Source organism: Trichosurus vulpecula, chromosome 5 (assembly GCF_011100635.1).
Source record: "Trichosurus vulpecula isolate mTriVul1 chromosome 5, mTriVul1.pri, whole genome shotgun sequence".
NCBI lineage: Eukaryota > Metazoa > Chordata > Mammalia > Diprotodontia > Phalangeridae > Trichosurus > Trichosurus vulpecula.
In genome coordinates, this window is record NC_050577.1 from 171001985 (window position 1) to 171029966 (window position 27982).

General features: G+C 35.5%; 1 non-coding gene and 1 pseudogene across 1 annotated transcript; one reads left to right on the forward strand and one right to left on the reverse strand.

Moving 5' to 3' along the window:
- Positions 1-20811: 20811 nt before the first annotated feature.
- Positions 20812-26167, reverse strand: LOC118851108 (annotated as a pseudogene).
- On the forward strand, positions 24059-24163 carry LOC118852460. The gene has a single exon (XR_005010541.1). It is a non-coding gene; the product is annotated as a U6 spliceosomal RNA (small nuclear RNA).
- Positions 26168-27982: the final 1815 nt, after the last annotated feature.

Genomic DNA, 27982 nt, shown 5'->3' on the forward strand with positions numbered 1-27982 from the left:
TAATCCTCTGAAGTGAAAATGCTGTAAAAGATAGATACATATATATCCTTTCAGCTAAATTGGTGCCATAAAACCGCATTACAAATATGACTAATGCTCCTCTCTAGTGATATTTGGAGCCATACAAACACAGTTTAGAGACATTTTGGTTTCCTCTACCTTTGCAGCATGAGACATTAAAAGAAATCATTACTATATATTATTGAAGATAAAACTGTTGGGTTATAACATTTTTAATATGGGGAACCTAGGCCAAATATTGAAGCTAGCACTTGTTTTATTACTTTTGATGTCTCTTGTTTAAAGGATTTCGAAAATGAAAAATCCCAGCCAAAGGAATTCTACTGAACATTACCGAAATGCTTCACTATAAAATAAAATTGTTATAAAAATTTATGTTGCCTTATTTAATGAGGAAGCAGGAAATGAAATAATTCTTGGAGACATTTTAAAATGTCCAATCAGGTGCAATTTAGCTATCACCTAGCCTCTTTTTTTGATGACAAGAATATAGATTTTATGAGAAGTGTTTTATTGATGTCTTTTTATTCTAGAGAAGACTTAATGATAGTTATTATAGTATGGTACATTATACTGATTATATTAAAATAATCCAATAATATGACATTAAAGTGCTATCCAGGAGTTATAAAAAATGGATTGGTTCTCTTTTTCTCCCCCTGTGGTGCTGACAGCTTCCAATACACTGTGTGTGTTGAAAGACATACAAGATGAGAATAATTTACATGATGTTCATTTGTAAATAAGGCTTGCTGCATGATTCTCCTATTGGATATTGTATTGCACTGTTTCCTGTCTAATGTCAATAACTAGCACTTATATAGCACTTTAAAGTTTTGCAAAACACTTTCCAAATATCATCTCATTTTATCTTCACAACAACCCAGGGAGGCATATACTACTCATACACCTTTTACAGGGAAGGGGGCGGAAATGAGTCACAGAGGGACTATGTGACTTGCTCAATGACACATAGCTAATTAGTGCATAAGTCTGTATTTGAATACAGGAATTCTTGCCTCCAAATCCAATATTTTATCCAGTCTTCCACATAACTGCCATATTAGAATATAACTGATAGGAAGACCTAAACAGCTAAATTCTACTTTTGGTTTTCACGTAATTTTTATGACTTTGAGGGCACTGTGAAATACCTTAAATTCATAATAAAGTATCATCAATAATACCCCTCACAGAAACATGTTGAATTTGAATTCGAAGCTGCCTATAAAATTCTTTAAGCTTCTTGCAGGAAATATTCTATTTTAAAACCAATAAAAGAATTTTAGTGTTGATATGGTCAGTTATCAGTAAGTCAATAAGCATTAATGAAAAGTGCCCAATGTGTGATAACCACTTGAATCACCAGTTTAATAGATAAGGAAACAGGCCTAGACAGATGAGGTGGGCTGCCCAAGGTCACATAATAGTAGATCCAGGAATATTAACTAGTTCTTCAGTGCAACCCAACTCATTATTTAAGTGTTCTTCAAATTGTATGAAGCTGCTTCCCTATTATATTTAAACCATTGTCACGACTGATGGCATACCCACTGGGAAAAAGAACTAGAAAATTCATTAATTATGCATCAGGCTAAACTGATTAGTAATAAAATTATTTCTTGATCATTTGCCATTAATTAATAAAATATAATTTCCAAAATATATTTGAATTTCACATAGAGAGCTATGCTCAGTAGACAATTTCATATAGAAACCCCTTTGCTTAAGGTAAAGGGCATAGGCAAATATGTTTACATTGAAATTTCAGTGTAGAGACATTGATTATGGAATGAATAAACAAATTTTGGTGCATTAATTTAATAAAAGATTACAATGCAATACAATGATAGGTATGACATGCTGAGAAACATGGGAAGATATATATGTGCATGTTTATATACACAGTATGCATTTTATATATAATATGTATGTGTCTATATATACACATACATTCAATAAAATAATTACCTAATTCTGAAAAATTATCATGATGAAGTCTGGCTCCCAAAAAGAATTATGGTAAGAAACATACTCTTCCTTTGCAGAATTTGGTGATTCCATGTGGAAGGACCACTGCATATAAAATTATATGATTTTTCTTGGTTTTACTATTGATACAATGAATCATGATGATGCTTTTCCAAATATTAAACTAGCACTATATTCCTGGTATAAATCTCACCTGGTCATAGTGTATGATCTTTGTAATATATTGCTATAATATGTTTTCTATATTTTTATTTAAAATTTTAGCACCTCTATTCATTAAAGAAATTGGTCTATAGGTTTCTTTCTGTATCTTGTAATATGATGTCTAGATTTTTATTATCATGGCTTTCCATATAATTCTCCAATGCCAATAATTCTTCAAGTCCAGTAATTCTTAAATTATCTCTTCAGGATCTGTTTTCCATATCAGTTGTTTTTCCAAGGAGATATTTCACATTTTCTTCTGTTTTTTTTCATTCTTTTGATTTTGTTTTATTGTTTCTTGATGTGTCATGGAGTTGTTGGTTCCACTTGCCCAATTCTAATTTTAAAGGAATTATTTTCCTCAATGAGCTTTTGTACCTCCTTTTCCATCTGGTCAATTCTATTTTTTAAGGAGTTATCTCCTTCACTGAAATTTTTTGTACAATTTTTGAATTTTTCTTTGTGCTTGCTTTACCAAGCTATTGGCTTTTTTTTTTCATTATTCTCTTGAATCACTCTCATTTCTTTTCCCAGTTTTTCCTCTACCACTCTTATGTGATTTTTAAAATCCCTTTGGAACTCTTCCTAGAAATCTTTCTGAGCCTGACTCTAAATCATATTTTTTAATCAGACTTTGCATCTAGCTGTTTTACCATGTTCTCTTTTAAGTTTCTGTTTTTATCTTCTCTATTACCATAGTAATTTAATATGATCAGGGTTTTTTTGTTATTGTTGTTTGTTAATTTTTCTAGTAGATTTCTTGACTTTTAACCTCATGTTAAAGTTGGCCTCTGCTGCAGGATAGAAGGGGCACTGTCCTAACCTTCAGATTTTTTGTGATGATGTTTTCTGAGCTAGTTCTTGTGGTCTGTAAGTTTTCAATTCTTCCAGGAAGCTGCTTTCCAGTCCCATACTCTAGTCTGTGAGTGACCACAAACACTCTTTCAATCCCTGGAACTGTGACCAGGGTCCCTGCTCCCCTCCAGTTGTGAGGCTTAGTTACTAATATGCCTCATTGCCCTGAAACTGCAACCCAGAATTGTGTATGGGTAATGTAACAGAGTCCCATATCCAATGCTAGCAAAATGTCCCCTGTAATCTCCTTCTGAATCCATCTGTGAAAAGTGAGTTCTAGAAATAGCCCTCACAGGTTCAGTTACCTACAAGGCCTTGATGTGGCCTCCTGCTGGCTTGCCAGGGAGCTGCCTGCACTGGACTGCGTTCTACTCTCACCCCAGTGAGACAGACCTATCCTGTCACCTTTAGTAGTTTTCTTGGGTTGGAAAATTGTTTCATCCCATCCTTTTGTTGGTTTTGCTGCTCCAGAGGTGTTATTTAAAATTATTTGGAGGAGAATTTTGGTGAGGTCAAGTGAGTCCCTTCCTTTACAGTGACATCTTGGCTCTACTTTCTTTTCTTAAAAAATTTATTATTATGAAGAATACCTCTCTTTGTAGGAATGAGGGGTGGAATACAGAAGGAAACATAGGTACTTTCAATGAAACTATTAAAAACAATGAACCTTTAAAATTAAAGTATAAAAGTAATAATATCAATTTATTTTTTATTAATTTTTATGGAAAGTTATTTTATTTTAATCCAAAGCATACACATATGGCATATTTTCCATAATACATACATGCTGTTTATGGACTGAAATCCAATGTTAAATAATGCCATTATATTGGTGGATTCTATATTCTAAGGTTATTTCCATGTCCTAGTAGAAGACCTTGCTTTTTGTTGCTCTGTTTCTAACAATTTTTATTTAAAAAATCCCAGATGAAAGATTTCTTCCTGGGTTCCTGTCCATGAGAGAGTCAATCAATCTGATGAAGACTTTTTCATTTTCCATCTATGATTTGTGTGGTAATTAGATTTGAGTTCAATGTAAGATAATAAAACATGGCTAGCTCTCCTGAAGCTGTCAATATTTTAAGATTTGGAAAGAAAGAGGTAGGGTGTTAAAACCTGCTGAGTAGTCCAAAAATTCTGTTACAGAATTAAAACAAATATTTTCAATATGAGGCTAGAGTTGTGGACAGGGCATATCCTGAGCTCACCAGAGTACATAACTGGGCAATTATCAGAAGTAGGATTTAAGGATATGAAATTCAAAACAAAACATGAAAACCAGTTTGCAAGAAAAGCAGCAAAGTGTGGGATAAAAATCCATAAACAAACACAAATTGTAGCCATGTGACCCTTGCACAAGGCACTTCATCTTACTGGGTTATCTCTTTTAAAATGAGGGAGGTGGTTGTACTGTTTCTAAATAATTGATCTAGCATTTATTGATCATTCCTGTCTCAGGCACTATGCAAGTTACAGGAGATACAAACACAAAGTTGAAACCATACCTGCCCTCAAGGAGGTTACATTCTAGTTAGGGTAGATGGGGAGACACTGTATATGAGGGAAGGGTTTATTACTTTCAATATCTTTATATCCCTAGTGTCTGGCATAGTTCTTGGCACAGAGTAGAAACAATAAGTACTGCTGAGTGATTGCTAAGTTCCCTTCTAGCTTTGAAATTCTGATATTTTGAAATTATGAAATTTTATTGTTATTTTATTTTATTTAGAAAAGCCATTTTGATTTCCCATGAAACTTTTAAAACTGTATTTTACCTTGAATGTTTATTTATTACAACTTTGTTTCTTTACATATATCAGCATTATCTTGAAGAGAGTTCACAGTTATTTATTTATCTACATAGGCATGTACATATATACACACATGTTATACATATATATTTATTGTGTATGTATGGTGTACATGTGTATGCATTTACTTCTTCATTCACTTATTTATTTGGGTGTTTATGTATTTATATGCTTGTATATTTATTTGCCTGTTCTTTATTTTTAGGGTAATTTGATATGAGATTGACTGGATTATAGTTGTTTCATAATCCACTGGCCAGCCCTGACTTTCACTTTACCAGGGAGGAAATTGTTCTTAGATATAACACTGATCATGGCAACAGTTTCTATTGAGGTGAAACTTATAGACATCACAGCTTGCTCTGCATAGTGTTAGGTGTTAGGAAAACCTGGATCTTCAGAGAATTTCGCAATGTAGTCTCAAACCCATGAGATCCATTGAAGGGTGGAAGGGACAAGGCACACCAGTTTTTCTGTGTCTGTTTGGGGGCAGTGTGTGAGTGGAGAGTTTGTAGAAGTGAATACTTTGAGGAAATTGCGAAAACACCAGTAGTGGAGAAAATTTATTTGGACATCCTTGACCATAATGGTCATCTACACTACTTCCCTTTCTCAAAAGCCTACTTGACTCTTCTTCCCTTGTCTTCATATATTGTCTTTCCTAGCCTGTGGCCATAGACCGCAAGAGGTTCACAGAACCAGAATATGAGTGGAACCCAAGGACAGTGAAGAAGAAGCATATATTTCTTTGTATACTTTTAGTGTTAGCACATTTCATGCCAGTGATTTCTATGCTATGGAAAAATTCCCTAGTAGATTGTAGGTAGCTTATGACTGTCTCTATTCCATGAAATTCTGAACTAGACTAAAGGAATAGGAAGTCTCTTTTAAAAAAATCTTATTAATATCTTTCTTTTTACAGCTCCTAGATTTTCTCTATGACTTTCCTTGCCCTTCCTAGAAAGCAAGCCCTTATAATATAAAATTAAAGAGGAGGAAGAAACAAGTAGCAAAACTGATCATTATGTCAAAAAATTCAACAATATATGCAAAGGAAAATGATAGCTTTGTTTAGTCTTATCCAACACTTCCTGACCCTATTTGAGGTTTTCTTGGCAAACCTACTGGCATGGTTTGTCATTTCCTTCTTAATCTCAGCTTACAGATGAGGAATTTAGGTAAACAACAATAAGTAACTTGCTCAGTGTCACATAGCTAGTAAGTATCTAAAACTGTATTTGAACTCATGAAGATGAGAGTCTTTCCAATTCCAACCCCATTTCCAATCCACTGTGCCACCTAAGTCAGATTAATTCCAGTGTGTTCAGAGCTTCCTCATTGCTGATGGCACCTAAAACCAGAAACCCCATTGTAGTTTCTTGTTACAGACACATTTATTCCTCTTTTTGTCTTTTTTTTTTTTTGCTTTTTGGCAGGGCAAGTGGGGTTAAGTGACTTGCCCAAGGTCACACAGCTAGTACATGTGTCAAGTGTCTGAGGCCAGATTTGAACTCAGGTCCTCCTGACTCCAGGGCTGGTGCTCTACTCACTGCGCCACCTAGCTGCCCCTTTTTGTCTTTATAGCTCTGTTAGGTTGACTGATTTAACTTTTAAATTCAATTTTATTCTTTAAATAAATATTCATCTAGCTTCTCTCTCTCCCTCCTGCCCCCATTCTTTTGGGGAAAAAAGGAAATAAACATAAAGTCAAATTTCTGTATCTAACAAAGTAAGGGTCATGGATGGTGTTTTCCAAAATACTTGTCTCATTCTACTTTCTGAGTCCCCATTTTCTACATTATTGATCCTTTGGAATTCTGGATGGTCACAAAGTTGATCAGAGTTCTTTTGGTTTTCAAAGGTGTTTGTTTTTACAGTATTGTTATAAGTGTATATATTGTTATTTTGGTTCTGCTCATTTCATTTTTCTGCTCATTTCAAGTATTCAAAATTGTCTCTTTTTATACTATTTATGTTATAGTATGAATGGATCTTTTATGTCTAATCATTTCATTTTGCATCAATTCATGCAAATCTTTTCATATCATTTGTATTTTTAACTCATTCTTGTAGAACACTAGTATTCCATAACATTCATGTACTTCAGTGTATTCAGACATTCCTAAACTGGTGTGTATTCCTTTAGTTTCTAAATTCTTTTGCCACCAAAAAAGTGTTTTTATAAAGACATTTGTATTTATAAGATCTTTTTTCCTCTTTATCTATTTAGGGTATAGGCTTAGCAATGGTATAGTTGGGTCAAAGAACCTATACTGTTAAGTAACTTTTTGTATATCATTCAAAATTACTTTCAAGAATGGAGAGACAAGATTATATAGCCAGCAATACATCATCAATTTACCTGTTCTCCCATAGTCCCTCAAACCTCTGTTTCCATTTAGCCAATTCTGCTTTTTAAGGCATTCTTCTCTTTATTGGCTTCTTGGACCCTTTTTGCCATTTAGTCTGTTTTTGAGGTGTTATTGTCTTCAGTATTTTTGGGGTCTCTTTTACCATGCTGTTGAAACGTTTTTTATTATTTTCTTATATCATTCTCATTTCTCTTCCCATTTTTTTCCTCTACTTCTCTTACTTGATTCTTAAAATCCTTTGTGAGTTGAGGCCTGAGACCTATTCTTATTTTTCATGGAGGCTTTGGATGTCAAGTTTTGAGTTTGTTGTCTTGTTCTGAGTGTATGTTTTGATCTTCCTTGTCACCAAAGTAAGTTTCTATAGTCTGAGTTTTTTTACACCATTTGTTCATGTTCCCAGTCAATTACTTGACTGTTTAACTCTTTGTTAAGGTAGAGCTCTGCTTCCAGTGTCGAGGGCATACTGTCCCAAGCTTCAGGGGTTTTGTGCAGCTGTTTTCAGAGATACTTCTAGGGATCTGTAAATTTTCAGTTTTTCCAAGGTGATATGATCTAAGGAGAGTTGTTACTCCTCTCCTAGCCTGTGCTCTGGTCTGTGAGTGACTACAAGCATTCTTTTCTGCCCTGGAACTGTGAGAAGGGTTCCCTCTGCGCTGCTTCCTCAAGCTCTGCTATGCCAGTGCTCTTCCTTGCCCCAGGACTGCTACCCAGATCCAAGTAGGGGCAAAGCAACAGAATTCTGTCTCTGTGCTAGCAAAGAGATCCTTGTAATCTCCTTCTGAACAGTTATTAGATCCCCTTACCATATATGGGCTCAGTGCTCCAGGAGCAGCCACTGGCACTACCACTGCAAATTTAGTCACTCTTAAGGTCTGCTCCTGGTTTGCTGGGGCTGGACTGTGCTTCTCTCTCACCTAGGTCTGGCAGAACTTTCCTACTGACCTTCCAAGTTGTCATTGGTGTTTGTGGGCTGAGAAGTCTGGAAACTGCCAATATTGCCAGTGGTTCAGTCCCCTGAGGCCTACTCTACATTTACTGGGGGCTGGCCTATGCTGGTGTGGCCTGTGCTGGACCGTACTCCTCTCTCAACTTGGTGCAACAGACCTTTCCTGTCTACCTTTCAGGTTGTCTCGGGCAGGAAATTTGTTTCACTCTGTCTTTTTGTGGATTCTGTTGCTCTAGAATTTGTTTAGAGTAATTTTTACAGATATTTGGAAGGGTTTTGGGGGGGAACTCTTTAGGAGGTGAGTCTCTGCATTTACTCCACCATCTTGGCTCCAACCCCAAGAGTTTTCCTTAATTGCTCTTTACAGAAATATACAGGTTTTAGTTCTGGTTTCTGAGACAGCTTTACAAGTCAAATTGCATTCCTAAAAATTTACTTTTAAAAAATATTAATCAAACATTCATTTTAAATTATCTGATGCTATGCATCCCATTTGGTCATCAACTCTTCCTTGTGTCCACAGATCTATTTGGTCATCTTTTAATGTTTCTTTAATTTGTTATGATGAGAACTTTTGTACTGAGGTTGTGCATCAATTCGGAGTTTATTTCGATATCAGTCTAAATCTGACTTCTATACTACTGTCTGTTTTTTCCTAATAGCTTTTTAATCATAGAATGATTCTAACAGATCTGTTTGTTTCTCAGTATTCGATACCTAATATCTTCCAATATTCATTCTCTCTCTCTCTCTCTCTCTCTCTCTCTCTCTCTCTCTCTCTCAATTAGTACTAAAATATTTTAAGAATTATTGCTCTCAAATTTAGTTTAAGACCTGGTGGGGTATATGGGGTGCTCATGGAAGAATAGCACTTCTAGTGTGAGGGCTGGCTAAAAGTTCTTTTAGCCCTTTTCAGGGTTGCTTATCCGCCTGTGTTATACACTTGTAACCCTATTTTCACCTTTGGCTCCAAGATGCTGTAGCATGTGAAACAGCCACACTCTGTTAAAACTGTCTCAGCAGACAGCTAAACCAGGTTAACCATAATCAATAGGTCTCAAACCCATAAGTGAGTTATGGGGATGTCTACCCTAAGCATGTGAAGACTTCCCCCAGAGGAATGAAAGGATGAGAACAATTTGCTTCAAAGGCCATGAAGGCTACTGAAGCATGGTCTGTGGAGTGCTTAGAGCTTGGCTGGACATCTATGATGCCAAAGCCATTCTATGCATCCATCACTAATTGTCCTGACTTTTAATCTGTCACTGGGCTTCAATGAGTCTGGAAAGGAGAATGAAGCTCATGGCTTTTTGGCAACTCTGCTTCACTTAAATCTAATTTGTGATCAAGTCAAGATGTCAGTGATCACATTGTGATATCATCGGTCATCTTTGAAAGCAAATGGCAAACAACAACAACAAGACTCACCTGGTACTGTTAAGCTTCTTTCATCCCCATGTTTTTTCTCCATTATTTCCCTTGAGAATCATGACCTTTTGTGCCTCCACATGAGTTATATTATTATATTTTATAGTTCTATAAAGTGGTATTTTGACAGTTTAATTGATATAGCATTGAACATGTAAATTAATTTATAAAGTATCATTTTGTCATCTTGTCTTACCCTACACATGAGCAATTACTATTTGACCAAATGTTTAAGCTTATGTCAACTTCTGTAAATAGTGGTTTGTAGTAGTATTTCTAGTTTTTGTGTATATCTTGATAGATAGAATCCTAAGTATTTTGCTCCTCAGGATATTCCTTGCCTAATTTTACCCTCCCCTGGCATACATGTGGTCTTTAATGTGTGCCTTTGGTTAACCCTTGTTCAAGTCATCTTTAATTGTACAAAGAACTTCATTAACCTCTTCCCTGTAAGAAAATGGAGGAATGCATTGCATTTTCTTAGATTCCAAGAGTATTTTCAATCACATTTATCATTGAGTAACTGTACTATTCAGGGGTAAAACTAAAAAAAGCTAGAAAATGCAACCATTTTCATCTTCTAGCTTTTAAAAAAAATCTAACGTCATGTCTTTCCAAGACACTTGTCTTTTCAGAGCCTTCTATCTCATACAGATATGGTGGATTAACAATCTGGATTTCATTTAATGTTATAACTAAGCTTCTGATCTATCTGAAACAGAGAAGAATGTATTTCTTATAATTCCCATATAGCTTTCTTTTCAAAGCCACTTTGTTATGTCCTGACATTTATATCCTGTCCTATAAAAACCCTTCAGCTATATCAAAGGTAAATTAATAGACCTTGGAACATAATATTATCCAAGTACCCATTAGCCCATTAGGAAAATTTGAACATGAGATTAGACAATTGCTCTGCAACAGATTAATTTCTGGCAAATTTAGATTGATACCTATTTCCTTAAGAAGCCCTGTTACTCTATGCCAGTGGTTCTCAAAATTTTTGGTCTTAAGAAATATTATATTCCTAAAAATTACTAAGAAAATAAAATATCTTTTGCTTATTGGAGTTATGTCATTGATGTTTTGATCTATAATATTGTAATTATTATATAGTTTTCAGGAGCCATATCTGTGTATATTTAGGATATATTGACATTAAAAATTAAAACATCATAATATTATTATTAATTTTGACCTTACAGACCCTCTGAAAGGGTCTCAGGGTGTTTCAGACTCCCCAGACAACACTTTGAGAACTGCTACTCTAATAAAGTTAACCAGGTTAGAAAGAAAAATATGAAGTCAAATTAACATTATTTTCTTTTTTAATTTAAATCTTTAAATTTTCCAATTACATGTAAAAACAATTATTAATTTTTTTTAAATTCTGAGTTCCAAATTATCTCCATCTCTCATTACCCTCTGCTCTCATTGAGAAGGCAAACAATTTCATGTAAATTGTATATCTGTAGTCATGTGAAACCTATATCCATATTTGTCATGTTGTAAAAGAAAATAGAGACCCCTCCAAAAAATACCACCAAGATAAATAAGGAAAATAAAAAGTATTCTGCAGTCTGCACTCAGATTACATTGGATTTTTACTCCTCTAGAGGTGGATAGCATTTTTCATCATGATCCTTGTGAATTTGTCTTAAATCATTGTATTGGTGAAAACAGCTAAGTCAACCACAGTTGATCGATGTACGACATTGCTGTTACTGTGTACAATGCTCTCCTTTTCATCAGTTCATGTGAGTCCTTCCATGTTTTCCTGAAAGGATCCTGCTTATTATTTCTTTTAGCACAATGGTATTCCATCAAAATGTTATAAAACTTGTTTACCTATTCCCCAACTGACAGGCATTCCCTCAATTTTCATTTCTTTGCCACCACTAAAAGAGCGCTCTCTCTGTCTCTCTGTCTCTCTCTCTCTCTCTTTCTCTCTCTCTCACACACACACACACACACACGTGTGTGTGTGTGTGTGTGTGTGTGTGTGTGTGTGTGTGTGTGTGTGTATGCATATAGGTCCTTTTCATTTTTTTTGTCTTTGGTGTACAGACCCAGTACAGCCCTTTGGGCATAGTTCCAAAATGCTCTCCAGAATGGGTGGATCAGTTCACAACTCCATCAACAATGAATTAGTATCCCAATTTTCCCTCATCCCCTCTAACATTCATCACTTTCTTTTTCTATCATATTAGCCAATCTGATAAGGAAGAGGTGGTACCTCAGACTTGTTTTAGTGTGCATTTCTCTAATCGAGATTGATTTAGAATATTTTTTTTTCAGGTCACTATATAACGTTTTGATTTTTTTAACTGAAAACAGCTTGTTCATATCCTTTGACATTTTAGAAATTGGGGAATAACTTGTATTCTTATAAATTTAGTCAGTTCTCTACATATTTAAGAAATGAGGCCCTTATCAGACAAACTTACTGTAAAAATAGTTTCCCAGTTTTCTGCTTTCCTTTAAATCTTGGTTACATTGGTTTTATTTTTGTGAAAGCTTTTAAATTTTTTTCTGTTTCTTTTTTTTTATTTAATATATTTAGTTTTCAGCATTGATTTTCACAAGAGTTTTAATTACAAATTTTCTCCCCATTTCTACCCTCCCCCCACTCCAAGATGGCGTATATTCTGGTTGCCCTGTTCCCCAATCAGCCCTCCCTTCTGTCACCCCACTTCCCTCCCATCCGCTTTTCCCTTCCTTTCTTGTAGGGCAAGATAAATTTCTACGCCCCATTGCCTGTGTATCTTATTTTCTAGTTGCATGCGAAAACTTTTTTTTTGTTTTTGAACATCTGTTTTCAAAACTTTGAGTTCCAAATTCTCTCCCCTCTTCCCTTCCCACCCACCCTCCCTAAGAAGTCAAGCAATTCAACATAGGCCACATGTGTATCATTATGTATAACCCTTCCACAATACTCATGTTGTGAAAGACTAACTATATTTTGCTCCTTCTTAACCTATCCCCCTTTATTGAATTTTCTCCCTTGACGCTGTCCCCTTTTGAAAGTGTTTGTTTTTAATTACCTCCACCCCCATCTGCCCTCCCTTCTATCATCCCCCCCTTTTTTATCTTCTTCCTTCTTCTTTGCTGTGGGGTAAGATACCCAATTGAGTATGTATGGTATTCCCTCCTCAGGTCAGATCTGATGAGAGCAAGATTCACTCACTCCCCCCTCATCTGCCTTCTCTTCTCTTCCTACAGAACTGATTTTTCTTGCCACTTTTATGAGAGATAATTTACCGCATTCTATCTCTCCCTGTCTCCTTCTCTCACTATATTCCTCTCTCATCCCTTAATTTCATTTTATTTGTTTTAGATACCTTCCCTTTATATTCAACTCTCTCTCTCTCTCTCTCTCTCTCCACATACATATATACATACATACACATTCACTTATACATATATATATATAAACATATATATGTATATATATAACATATATATATGTTTATATATATAATATATATATATATATATATATATATATATATATATATATATATATCCATATTCCCTTCAGCTACCCTAATACTGAGGTCTCATGAATCTTACACATCATCTTTCCATGTAGAAATGTAAACAAAACAGTTCACCTTTAGTAAGTCCCTTGTAATTTTTTTTCTTGTTCTTTTTCTTGATTACCTTTTCATGCTTCTCTTGATTCTTGCGTTTGAAAGTCAAATTTTCTATTCAGCTCTAGTCTTTTCACTGAGAAAGCTTGAAAGTTCTCTATTTTATTGAAAATCCATATTTTGCCTTGGAGCATGATACTCAGTTTTGATGGGTAGGTGATTCTTGGTTTTAATCCTAGCTCCATTGCCCTCTGGAATATTGTATTCCAAGCCCTTCAATCTCTTAATGGAGAAGCTGCCAGATCTTGGGTTATTCTGATTATGTTTCCACAATACTCAAATTGTTTCTTTCTGGCTGCTTGAAGTATTTTCTCCTTGATCTGGGAACACTGGAATTTGGTGGCAATATTCCTAGGAGTTTCCTTTTTGGAATCTTTTTCAGGAGGCAATTGGATTCTTTCAATTTATATTTTATCCTCTGGCTCTAGAGTGTGAGGGCACTTCTCCTTGATAATGTGCTGAAAGATGATCTCTAGGCTCTTTTTTGATCATGGCTTTCAGGTAGTTGAATAGTTTTTAAATTCTCTCTCCTGGATCTATTTTCCAAGTCAGTGGTTTTTCCAATGAGATATTTCACATTGTCTTCCATTTTTTCATTCCTTTGGTTCTGTTTTATAATATCTTGATTTCTCATCAAGTCACTAGCTTCCACTTGCTCCAATCTCATTTTTAAGGTAGTATTTTCTTCAGTGGTCTTTTGGACTTCCTTTTCCATTTGGCTAATTCTGCCTTTCAAGGCATTCTTCTCCTCATTGGCTTTCTTGGAGCTCTTTTGCCATTTAAGCTAGTCTATTTTTTAAGGTGTTATTTTCTTCAGTATATTTTTCAGTATTTTTTGGGTCTCATTTGCAAGTCATTGACTTGTTTTTCATGGTTTTCTCACATCCTTCTCATTTCTCTTCCCAATTTTTCCTCTACTTCTCTAATTTGCTTTTCCAAATCCTTTTTGAGCTCTTCCATGGCCTGAGACCAGTTCATGTTTTTCTTGGAGGCTTTTGTTGTAGGCTCTTTGACTTTGTTAACTTCTTCTGGCTGTATGTTTCGGTCTTCTTTGTCACCAAAGAAAGAATGCAAAGTCTGAGACTGAATCTGGGCGCGTTTTCACTGCCTGGCCATATTCCCAGCCAACTAACTTGACCCTTGAGTTTTTCAGTGGGGTATGACTGCTTGTAGAGTTTAGAGAACTATGTTCCAAGCTTGGGCGGATGCGCTGCCACACCAGCACTCCTCCTTGCCCAAGAACCCCCAACGGCAGACTGGACTTAGATCTTCAGCAGGCTCTGCACTCCTGCTCTGATCTGCCACTTAATTCCTCCCACCAGGTGGGCCTGGGGCTGGAAGCAACTGCAGCTGTACTTCTGTAGCTGCCCCACCTTCATTGCCCCTGGGGCGGTAGCCCAACTAGGAATCCTTTCACTCTGGCAGCTTTTCCCACTAACCTTCTCTGTTGTCTTTGGTGTTTGTGGGTTGAGAAGTCTGGTAATTGCTGCAGCTCACTGATTCGGGGCGCTAGGGCATGATCTGCCCAGCTCCTGGTCTGGTTGGTCCATGCCGCTCACAATGGACTCTGCTCCACTCCGCTCCCCTCTGCTTCCAGCTCCATGTGGGATAGACCGCACCCAGAGACCATCTAGGCTGTCCTGGGCTGGAGCCCTGCTTCCCTCTGCTGTTTTATGGGTTCTGCAGTTCTAGAATTGGTTAAGAGCCATTTTTATAGGTTTTTGGAGGGACTCAGTGGGGAGCTCATGCTAGTCCCTGCTTTCCAGCCGCCATCTTGGCTCTGCCCTCCCACTGAAAAGATTTTAAATTTAATGAATTCAAAATTATTCATTCATATCCTCTAATAGTCTCTTTCTCTGGTCATAAATTCTTCCTTCAACCACAGACATGACAGGTAAACTATTCCACATCTCCTAATTTACTTATCATATCACTGTTTATATCTGAATCATGTACCCATATTGACCTTATCTTGGTGTACGGTATAAGATGTTGGCCTATACCTAATTTCTGCCATACTGCTTTCCAGTTTTCCCAGCAATTTTCATCAAATATTTAGTTCTTGTCCAAAACCTTAGATCTTTGCATTCAAAAGCACTAGGTTATTATGGTCATATATTCCCTGTATTTTGTACCTAACCTATTCCTCTGATCCATTCCTCTATTTATTAGCTGGTACTAGATTGTTCTGATGATTAAAACTTTATACTTATACTATAATCTGTTTTGGCTAGGCCACCTTCCTTTATATATTTTTTAAATTAATTTCCTTGATATTCTTGACCTTTTGTTCTTCCAGATGAATTTCATTATTACTTTTTCTACCTCTAAAAATAACTCTTTGGTAGTTTGTTTGGTATGAACCTGAATATGTAAATTAATTTAGGTAAAATTGTCATTTTAAAAAAATACAGATTTGGTTTACTTTAGTAATTAATATATTTACATTTGTATAGATCTGACTTTATTTATGTGAAAAAATGTTTTGTAATGATTTTTATATAATTCATGGGTTTATCTTGGCAGGTAGACTTTCATATTCTTTATATTGCCTATGGTTATTTTTTTGGAGGGGTGGAGTCAGGGCAATTGGGTTAAATGACTTGTCCAAGGTCACACAGCTAGTACAGATGCCAAGTGCCTGAGGCTGGATTTAAATTAAGGTCCTCCTGGCTCCAGGGCCAGTGCTCTACTCATTGTGCCACTGAGCTGTCCCACCTATAGTCATTTTAAATGGAATTTCTCTTTCTATCTTTTGCTATTGAACTTTGTGGCAATATATAGAAATACTGATGATTTATCTCAATTTATTTTATATCTTACAACTTCGATTAGGTTGTTAATTATTTGAATTAGTCTTTTAACTGATTCTCTAGGTTTCTTTAAGTATACCATCATATGTCTTCAACAAATGATAGTTTTGTTTCCTCATTATCGATTCTAATTCTTTGAATTTTTTTTCTTGTAATGGTGCCCTAGCTAGTATTTCTAATACAATACTGAGTAACAGTGGTAATAATGGGCATCCTTGATTCAGCCCTGATCTTGTTGGGAAGGCTTCTAGCTTATACTCTTTATAAATAATACTTTCTGAAGTTTAAGATAGATAACACCTATAAAGTTGAGGAAAGATACATTCATTCCTATGCTTTCTAGAGTCTTTAATAGGAATGAGTGTGCTGTTTTTTTCCAAAAGCTTTTTCTGTATCTATTGATCTAATTCATGTGATTTTTGTTAGTTTTGTTATTGATATGGTGTAACAATGATGTTACTTGCAGCTACTTTGGAGGTGTAAGACCAACAACACCAGCACACAGGAGGCCTGCCAGCACAGGTTCTTTGATCTGCTTTTCTAAGGAAAGCAACTTTAAGGGGTTTACAATCTCACTTTAATTACACAAACACACACACATATAATACATAAACAAATATACATATATAATACATATATACATACACATATATGCACATACATATACATACATATGTACATATACATTCACTTAGTTCAGGGGAAAATGTCAACACCCTGAACTTCAGAGAAAACACAAACAGAAATTACAAGCAGAAATTATATAAACTGAGAAAATAACACATATCAACAGACAGGTTTCTATCTCACCATAGCAATACATACATAGTTAACAGAGAAAAGGACCAACATCTGGATTTTCAAAACGAGGGGGATCCTTAATCACTGCCCAGAGTCTTCATCCTCAGAGTATATATACACTTCTTCAGGGTCAGGGGTGTTATAACAATGTGACTCAAAACCACGTGACCCTAGGCCTTCCTGTGACTTAAGCAGGTCATCAAAGTCTCCCAATTCAATCAAAGACTCTTGACTGAAACAAAGCAAGAATCAAAGGCACTTGATTGCCTTAGTGCTGAGAAGCACTCTAAAACAAAACATAAAACAGCAAAAAGTCCCATCGTGCTTGCCATTACATATGGTCAATTATGCTGATCGTTTTCCTAATATTGAATCAGCCCTGAATTCCCAGTATAAATCCCACCTGATGATGTTGTATGGTATTTTCGATACATTGCTTTAATCTTTCTAGTATTTTATTTAGACCATTTGCATCCATATTCATTAGGAAAATTGGTTTATAGTTTTCTTCTCAGTTTTTGCTCTTCCTGGTTTAGGTATAAGTACCACATTTGTGTCTTAAAACAATTATGGTATGACTCCTTCTTTGCCTATTTTCTCAAAAAATTATATAGTATTGGAATTAATTGTTCTTAGTATATTAGGTAGAATTCCCTGGTGAATCCATTTGGTCCTGGTGATTTTTTTTAGAGATCTCATCAATGGCATGTTCAATTCTTTTTTTGCATTAAAATTATTCAAGCATTCTGATTCTTTCTTCTGTTAATTTTGGGAATTTATATTTTTCAAAATGTTCATCTATTTTTTATAGATTGTCAGATTTATTGGCATATAATGGGCAAAATAACTCCTAATAATTACTTTAATTTTCTGTTCATTGGTGTTGAATTTATCCTTTTTAATTCTTAATACTATTAATTTGGTTTTCTTTCTTTTAAAAAAAATTGACAAATGATTTAGCTATTTCATAAGTTTTTTTTTTCCCATAAACCAGCCCTTATATCCTTACTTACAATTTCATTAATCTCTCTTTTGATTTAAGGATTTCCAATTTGATGTTTAATTAGAAGTTTTTAATTCATTCTTTTTTTCAGTTTTTTTTTAGTTGCATGCCCAATTCATTGATCTTTTCTTTTTCTATTTTATTCATGTAAGCATTTAGCAATATAATTTTTTTCCTAACTACTGCTTGGGGCACATCTCATAAATTTTTGTATGTTCTCTTATTGTTGTCATTCTTCTTGATGAAATTAATGTTCCTATGATTTGTTTTTTGACCCACTCATTCTTCAGTACTAGATTATTTCATTTCCAATTAATTTTTATTATGTCTTTTTCATAGCCCTTTATTTAATGCAATCCATATTGCTATATGATCTGGAATAAAAACATTTAATATTCCTGATTTTCTATGATTCTGTCATTTTTTCACCCTAATACATGATCAAATATTGTAGGTGCCATGTACTACTGAGAAAAAGCTATATTCCTTTCTATTCTTTTTCCATTTTCTCCAGAGGTCTTTCATATCAGGGTTTTTAAAAATAATATTCATCTCCTCAACTTCTTTCTCATTTTTATTTTTTATAAATTTATTCATTTCTGAGGAGATAAAGTTGAGGTTCTCTCCCCTATCCCATCAAAAAAGAAAACTTTTATTTTCTATTTTTTATCTCATTTAATTCTTCCTTAAAGAATTTGTTTGCCATACCATCTGGTGCATATACGATTAGCATTAATATTACTTCTTTATCTGTGGTACCTTTTAGCCAAATGTAGTTTCATGGCTTATCTTTTCTAAATAAATGTATTTTTGCTTTTGCTTTGTCTGAGATAATGTTTGCTACTGCTGCTTTTTTGTTTTTAATTTCAGCTCAAGCACAATACATTCTGGTCCAACCCTTTACCTTTAGTCTGGGTGTTTCTCAGTGCTTCAAATGTGTTTCTTGTAAACAACACATTGTAGGAGTCTAGTTTTTAATCCACTTCTCCTATATGCTTCCATTTTATGAGTGAGTTCATCACATTCACATTCATACTTAGGATTGCTAACAATATTTTCCTCAATTCCCCTCCTCCCCTTTATATTTTTCCTTCTCTCCTTTTACTCTTTCCACCCTCAAAAAATGCTTTTATGTCTTACCATTGCACCTTTGTGTCTCACTCCTTAATTTTATTTCTTTAGATATCATCCAATCATAGTCACCTCACACCCAGTCTTTTGTCTATATATTCCTTCTATGTGCCCTAATAATGATAAACTTCTTAAGAGTTATGAGTAACATCTTCCCATATAGGAAAGTAAACAGTTTAACCTTATTGATTCCTTTATGATTTCTCTTTCTTATTTACCTTTTGTGCTTCTCTTGGGTCTTGTATTTGAAGGTCAAATTTTTTATTCAGTTATGATCTTTTCATTAGGAATTCTTGAAAGTCCTCTATTTCTTATTTCATTAAATATCCTTTTCCTCCTGAAGTATTTTACTCATTTTTGCTGAGTAAGTCATTTTTGATTGTAATTCTAGCTCCTTTGCACTCCAGAATATGATATTCAAAGCCTGCCAAGCCTTTAATGTAGAAGACCAATTCTAATTTTTAAGGAATTACTTTTTTCAGTGTGGTTTTCCACCTCCCTTTTCTTTTGACTAATTCTACTTTTTAAGGTATTCTTTTCAGTGGAATTTTGTTTCTCTTTTACCATTTGGCCTATTTTTAAGGTGCCTTTTTCTTAAGTATTTTTGTGCCTCTTTTACCAAGCTGTTGATTCTTTTTTCATGATTTTCTTTCATCACTCATTTCTTTTTTTTTCCATTTTTTTCCTCTACCTTTCTTATTTGATTTTTTTTTAATTTAAGCTTTTCCAGGAGGTTGGGTTTTTTTTTTTTGTCCTGAGATACATTCATACATTTCTTCATTTTTTTGCATGTATCTGCTTTGATTTCATTGTCTTCTTTTGAAGTCTTGTTTTAGTTTTCCCTGTCATCATAGTAATTTTCTATGTTCAGGTTCTGTTTTGGTTGTCTGCTTACTTTTCCAGTTAATTTCTTGACTTTATTTTAAAGTTCAGTTGTGCTCCTAGGGCAGAGGGCACATTGTCCCAGGCCTCAGGCCTTCCTTGCTGCTTAGAGTGATTTCTGGAGGTCTGTAATTTTCAGGTTTTTTTAAGGTGGTGTGATCTAAAGAGAAGTGTAGTTACTGATCTCTTTACCTGTGTTCTGGTCTATGAGTGACCAGAAGCATTCTTTTCCATCCTGGAACAGTAACCAGGGTTCTAGTTCCTCCTAGTGTTCCTCCTCACACTGAGATCATGACCAAGACCTGAGTTTGGGCAATGCAACAGAGTCCTGATTTCAGTGCCAGCAAAGGATCCCCTGTAATCTCCTTCTGGCCAGTTGTCTGACTCCCTTAGCATCTGTGGTCTGAGAGATTGGAAGTAGCCATTGCTACTTCCTGTGCTGAACTGGGCTCTACTCAAACCCCCATTAGACAAACCTTTCTTACCATCCTTCTAAGTTGACCTGAGCTGGAAAATTGGTTCACCCTGGAAAATTGATTCACCTTTGTTCTGCCACTCCAGAATTCATTTTTGAGGCATTATTTTAAGTTTGTTTGGAGGGTAATTTGATAGAGCTCAGGCAAGTCCCTGCCTTTACTCTGGCATCTCAGCTTTGTTCCAAATTAACATGTTTTCAGTATTTTATAATATTAAATAGTATCCCTTGAGGTAAATCAAAGAGGGGAAGTAATAATATATCCACCCAAGAGGCCAGTGGAAGGACTTTTGCAAAAGAATTATAGAAGCAAAGAAGTCTATAGATGAATGGGCCTTTTACATCACTCAATTGTAGCTGCTAAAGCAGTTTGTCATTTTTTGTATGTTAAGGGGACCTGTCCATCTGGGAACCTGCAACTCTTTCAGTCTAAACCATCTGAAAGATAACACAAAATTTAATAAGGCCCCAGGAGTAAATCTCTTATTAACATAAATTTTTAGAATATGAACTCAGTGGTAGGTCCAATTCTTGTCACATAATTTACACTAGTATGATAGGTATCATTTCCTAATTTTTAAGGAATTCTTTTACTCAGAGAGCTATTGTATATCTTTTTCCATTTTGCCAATTATCTTCTTAAGTTTTTTTTTCCTTCAGTAAATTGTTGTGTCTCTTTTGCCGTTGGACCAATTCTGTTTTAAGGTGCTATTTTGTTCAAGTTTGTGCCTCTTTTACCTACCTGTTAATTGTTTTTTCATAATTTTCTTGCATCTCTCTCATTTGTTTCCCCATTTGTTTCTCTACCACTTTTGTCATTTTCTTTAACTCTTACAACAATTCATTTCCTTTTTTTTGTTTCTTTTGGCAGGGACTTTTATTTTTAATAACATTTTATTTCCCCCAATTATATATTAAAACAATTTTTAACATTTTATGTTTTGAATTCAATCCCTCTCTCATTCACTCTCCTCCCTCATCTCTGAGAGGGTATACATTCCAATATAGTTTATCCATGTGCAATCATGTAAAACATTTCCACATTAGCAATTTTGTAGAAGATGATTTGGATAAAAATGAGAAAGGAAGGAAGGAAGGGAGAGAGAGAGAGAGAGAGAGAGAGAGAGAGAGAGAGAGAGAGAGAGAGAAAGGAAGGATGGAAGGAAGAAAGAAAATGAAAAAAATAGTGTGCTTCAGTTTGTATTCAGATAACATCATTTTCTTCTTGGGAGACAGATATGCTTCATCATTATGCCTTTGGTGTTGTCTTGGATCATTGTATTGAGGAGAACATCCGTCATTCATTATACAATGTTGCTGTTATGATATACATTATTCTTGTGGTTCTGCTCACTTCACTTTACACCAGTTCGTGTCAGTCTTTCCAGGTTTTTCTGAAATCATCCTACTTGTCATTTATTCCAACAAAATCACATACCATAGCTTGTTTGGCCATTCCTCTATGGACATCCCTTTGATTTTCAATTCTTAGCCACCACAAAAAGAACTGCTTTAAATATTTTTGTACAAATGGGTCTCTTTCCCTTTTTTATTTCTTTGCAATACAGACCTAGTAGTTCTTCCAGTAATTCTCATCAGGTTTGAGTCCACTTAGCATTTTTCTTCAAGGAGTTTTGGGTAGCTCTTTTCACATTGTTGTCCTCTGAGTTTGTGTCTTGGTCTGCTCTGCCACTCTAATAATGTTTCTTTATGCTATGTTCAAGGTCTTTTTTTGTTGTTTGTTCATTTTTCCAGTCTATTTCTTGACTTTTAACTTTATGTTTAAATTGGGTTTTGCTCACCTAGGGTGGAGATGCACTGTTCCAAGTTTCAGTTTTTTTGTGCTACTGTTTTCAGAGCTTGTTTTGGGGGTCTGTACATTTTCAGTGCTTCCAAGGTGGTATGATCTGGGGAGAAGTTTGGGCAAAGCTCTTCTAGTCTTACTCCATTCTTTATCCAGGAATAATCCCCTCTCTTCTGTAGCCACAAGGACTAGTGCTCTTCTTGCCCATAGAACTGTGACCACATTTCCTGTTCCCCTGAAGCATTAGTGTTCCCTTGGCCCTGGAACTGTGACTCTAAACTGTATATGTGCAATAAGTGCCAGTTGCACCCGGCACCAGCAATAGGCTCGTTGTAATCTCCCTTTTCACCCCCTTGCAATCTCTTGGCTGAGATCTCCTGAGCTAATGCTGCAGCCTCTGAAGCTGCTGCCACATGTGCACTCCAGACAGGCCTCTACCCCGGTGTCACAGACCTCTCCTATGGATATCCTAATTTTTCTTAAATTGTAAAAATACCTCTCCTTGATCTTTTCTTAATTCTGTCACTCCCAATTTTTTTGAGACATTATTTTAATTTCTTTTGGAAGGGTAAATTGGGAGACATCAGATGAGTTCTGTTTCATCATCTTAGTTCTCCCTGCCTACCCTGTTAATCCCTTTCAAGAACAAACCTACTTAATTGGAGCAAATGTTTCTCCTACCACATTCTCCAAATTATGGATTAATTATTTTCTTGATCATTCCACTACTAGTATATAGCAACGGCTATACCAGGATACTAGACCTTCTGATGTAGATCCTCCAAGGAGAGGAATAAAGGGCTCAAAATGTATTGTCAAAGATAGTCATTACTGAGTTTGTGAAGACATTAGCATTTAATCAGCCCTTCGGTGTTCCTAAAACGTTTGAGCATTTGTACTAGACTTTTCTCAGGGACACACAAAACACAACTGAGCATAGACATAGAGAAAAAGTCACACAAGTAATGAGATTTACCCTATGCCATAATGCCTTGCCATTAAGAGGTCTTACTGAGTTATCATGGCCTCTTTGTTGTACCATAATTATCTTTATAGCCCCAGTATAAGGGCCAATTTAGGAATACCAATGTAGAGATGTGGGTCCTATCCATTTTTGTATGCTCACTATAACCAGCCTCAGACTGGGAGACAGGCTCATTTTCTCATTAGATCTATTAGTGATAATTGCCCTGTTCCTACTCACTCAGCTCCACTGCCCTGTTCTTCCATCATTGTAGTAACAATCTTCAAAATGAGCCTAGCTTTCTTCTCAACAATATCGGACTGGATTTTCCAAAATAATATCTTGCACAAGGAACAAGAAAATTTGAAATATAATCATTCCCCTTCACTGACCACTTTTATGCCCCTTTCATCTTACTTAAAAACACCTAAGAGCAACTTAAGGCTATCTTCAGCTTGCATTGATCTTCCCTCAGCCTTTGATTCCATAGCCAGGGAACATATAGAGACCAAACTATATGTTCCTGATATGCTTTGTCTCAGCTACTAGTGATTCTCTGGAGCCAGCACCATAGGTTTACTGTTAAAATAGGGGTGGATAGCAAGAGTCTCATGATAGATATGAATTTAGTCCTCAATGTGGGCCAGTTTCCTAGCCCCCCTCCTTTCTAAAAAAAATTGTTATTAATATCATTTCGTTTTATAGTGCCTAGATTTTCCCCAGTATCCCTCCCTATTCCCCTTCTAGAAAATAATCCCTCATAAGAAAGACTCCCTTATTTTTCATTCACAGATAAACATCTTTTGTTTTGAAGAAATTGCATTTCAGCTAAATTTAAAAAAAAAGTAAATTATGGCAAAATGAGTTTCATAATTTTCTTTTTTTGAAAGGATAACACAGTACTTATTCTAGTGTCATATATTAACACAACATGAAATAATACATAGAATATTAGCATGTTCGCTGTGTAAGTATGACATGCAAATTAGTGAAGTGCTTCAGGTCTTTCAGTTGTGTTTGTTTTTGAAGTGGAGAAAGTATTCCCTTTTTGAAAAGACTAGTAGGAATGCTGGAATCAGTTTAAATGGAATTAACGATGTCTCTAATCATCTCCCCCACCTCCCAATAAGCTCAAAATAGATGCATGCATGACCTGAGCATCACAGTTTGGATCAATCAGTCTACATTTTTTAAGCATCTACTATGTGCCAGGCACTGTGCTAATCACTGGATGTAGAAACTAGGGGTTTGTACAGCCAGAGACTTTTCCTAGGACAAGAGATATGAAGTGAGTGGTGACTACTTGAGGACAAAGATCATTTATATATTCTCCCCTTAGGCATAGTTGTAAAAGTTATCTAATCTGGGTCTCATTTTTTTAATGTTTTGACCTTTGATATTCAGCTTGCTTATCCATTTGAGCTTATTATGGCATGCACTAAAGATGCTATTCTAATCCCAATTTCTGTCAAACTTTTATCTTGTGTTCATAGCAAAAAGGGAGCCTTTGATATAGTTTTAAAAAAGTAGTTCATCCATTTGAATGTCATACTTGTAGAGACCTTGGGTATTCTTCTCTGTATCATATTAATTTTAATATAAATATATACATATATATATATATATTTGTGTGTGTGACTTTTAAAACATGGAAATGATGAAATGAAATTAATGTGGCATGAATTGATCTTATTTTATTAGTTGAAATACCATTCTTATTATGTAAAACAAACCCATGTCACACATATAAAAATATTTTAAAAATATCTCCAGAATAAAGCCTCATGCTATAGTTGAAATCAATTCACCTTCCTTAAATTTTCAGACATTTAACCTGCAAGAACAGGCTCAGCAAAGTAATAAGTCCTTCAAAATATCTGTTGTTGAATTATTAGCCTGGCACAAAGAAGACAAACCAAAAGAAATGTGGTGTCCTGCAGGGGCCTGAGGTTGAAGTTCAACATGGTCTTCCAAAGCTATGTTCAAGCTAATAGCAGAACATGGCAGAATCCTTGCATTGATCTGCTTGTTATAGTGAAAAATTCAACCAGTCTGATCTTAGATATAGAAAGAGATTTTTGAAATTTGCATTTATTTTATTGTTAGTTTATGGAATAAAATGAGGATTTCTGTAACATAGTATAAGAAAAAAGATTGCCATCAGAAAGAGAGCTGTTATAAATATTTTTTTTTGCCTTTTCCTCCACTTTATTTCATATTCCCACCTCAGCACCACAATAATGACTTCTTAATTTAAACAAAAATCCATTAGGGGTTCTGGAAAGGGGTGTGTGTGTGTGTGTGTGTGTGTGTGTGTGTGTGTGTGTGCGTACTGGGGGGAAGGGGCACTGTGTCACAACCTGAGATTTTGGTCTTGACAGGGCTCTTGAAGTTGCTGGCTGCCTGAAGCTGCAGTTGATAGGCCATAGGTGGATCTTGAAGCCATACAGCCTGGGCACAAATTGGTTGGCAGGGCATTTGGACCTGTACTCAGGATGCACCATGAAGAGCATGTGAGGAAAGCCAGTGCCAAAGTAAGCACCATTCTATGTGGTGGTGCCTAGACGACTTGGGGGTGTAAACATCCATGCACTTGGGGCAGTGCTGCTTCACCATGACCTCACCTGGTATGTCTGACAGTCTAATGGGCAACATGTTCTGGTTTTCACAATATACATGGGGACAACAGCCAAAGTCTCCCTGCTGGTATTTTTCCAACATCTGGGTGATGCCACGGTTTGTGAGGATGTAGCGGGCATGAATCAGTCCATACAGCGTCTTGGCTGCCTGTTCGATCAGGTCACTCTGGTTAGGGTTGTCCTCCAACTCCTCATCAGGTGCCAAGTTGAGGATAATGTCTAGTGCCTGCCTATAGTGGGGCACCTGTTCATTGAGCCCTGTGAGGTTGAGCTTGTCTTGGATATAGTCTTCATCTACCTCACAGAAGAATTCATTGCCACGAATCCCACAGAAGTATGAGATCCATGATACTTCCTCTGAGCTACTCATCTTTACATCAGTGGGCCGGGGCTAGGGAGGGAGAGGGAGAAGGTGCTCCTAGGGGTGGTGGCGGCAGCAGCAAAGCTGTGCAGCTAAGGCCACCTGTTATAAATATTTTAGAACATATGGGCTCTTTTCCTTTTTCCCTGCTATATATCTATATCAACATAAATAAAGATATTCTTACTAAAGTCATGTTGGCTTTCCTTTCTAAGGATTCATTCACAAATTATTCATTGCACTAGCATAATTAGAGTGGACATTGATACTGAGATCTATTAGCTTACTAGCATTCTGGGGCTTGACCACAACCAACAAAGCACCACCTCTACATAAAATCATATGGAGGGCCTCACCATCTCTAGAAGATTCCTTTTTGATTTGTGATCTGTCCAAGACATTCTTTATGACAATGGGGGAACAACATGGGAAAGTTAAAATATATTGTTAAAATATATTGATAATCAGTAGATAATTGAATTTTTCTATGGACATACTTATTAAATATTCTTATATGAGCCTAACATAGACATGTTTGACCCTATATGGAAAATTATCAAAGCTGTGATTTGTGCTATTGTCAATTTAAAAAATCACCAATACTGGACAAATTATAATCTATAGTTTGCTCATTTCTGTCAATATATGATTTATAGAGTGATCTGTGAAAGCTGGGATGTTTCCTTCTTTTATTTTCATCAAAGTTATTTTCAAAGCATATTTAGATCATTTTAATAATGACTTTATAGACCTGAGAAAATAGCCTGATGCTTTCTCCATCAAAACTGACCTTTTTCTTACATATGACACTTCCATCTCCTCTTGCCAAACCTTTCCATTGACTGTCCCCTTGTCTGGAATGCACACCTGCTCATAAGATTTTTCTTTATCTTTAAGAAGCAATTCAGGAATCATGTGCTGCATGAATCCTTTCCGGATCCCCATTGAACCCCTCTGCCTTCTCTTTCAGCTACATTATATTTAACTGCTTTGTAATATATTTGCATTTATTAACTTTTTATTTATATTACAAATACTTTTACATGTACTAGTCATCTCCCCATTTAGAATGTAAAGTCAAAATGGAGAAAGATTGTTTCATTCTTTGTACATGTGTACCCAGCACTTTGTATAGTGCCTAGCATATAGAAGTTGCTTAATAAATAACTGTAGCTTGATTTATTGTTCATTAATGATGCTGTTTGCTGCTTTCCTCTAGGCTTCTGTTATAATCCCTTCTTTGAGATGAAAAAATGATTTCCACATTTTTAAAATTCAAATGTTTTTACAGTTATGTCACTTCCTGAATGCATTTTTGTATATCCTTGGTCTGCTCTGTTACTCTTTCTGATTTCATATTTTTAAATGGCAAACTCCCCTTCCTCATATAACATAGTGGATCTTGATGTGGCATTGCTCTAATGTTACACTACTCTCAATGATAACAATAGATTCCTAAAAAAATGCTGGCAATTGTGACATCTTTTCAATATATTTTTCACTATCCAGCCTCATGCCCAGCTTTATATGAAGGATGCAATGTATTAAGACAGAATTTGATTTGATTTAATGATCTTGTTAAAATCTTCAGAGTAATGTTCACTCTTTATCCTTTATAAGCAACATTAGTACATAAACTGTAATTGTATTTGAAGTAATCTTTTTGCTTTTACTCATCATAATCATGGTGAGGTAAGATGGCCAATTAATTATCTCATGAAATAATATTCATCTTAGGATCACAGTCCCATACATTCAGAGTTAGAAGGAACATTCCAGATCATCTACTTCAATACTTTTATTTTTAAAGATGAAGAAACTGAGAGG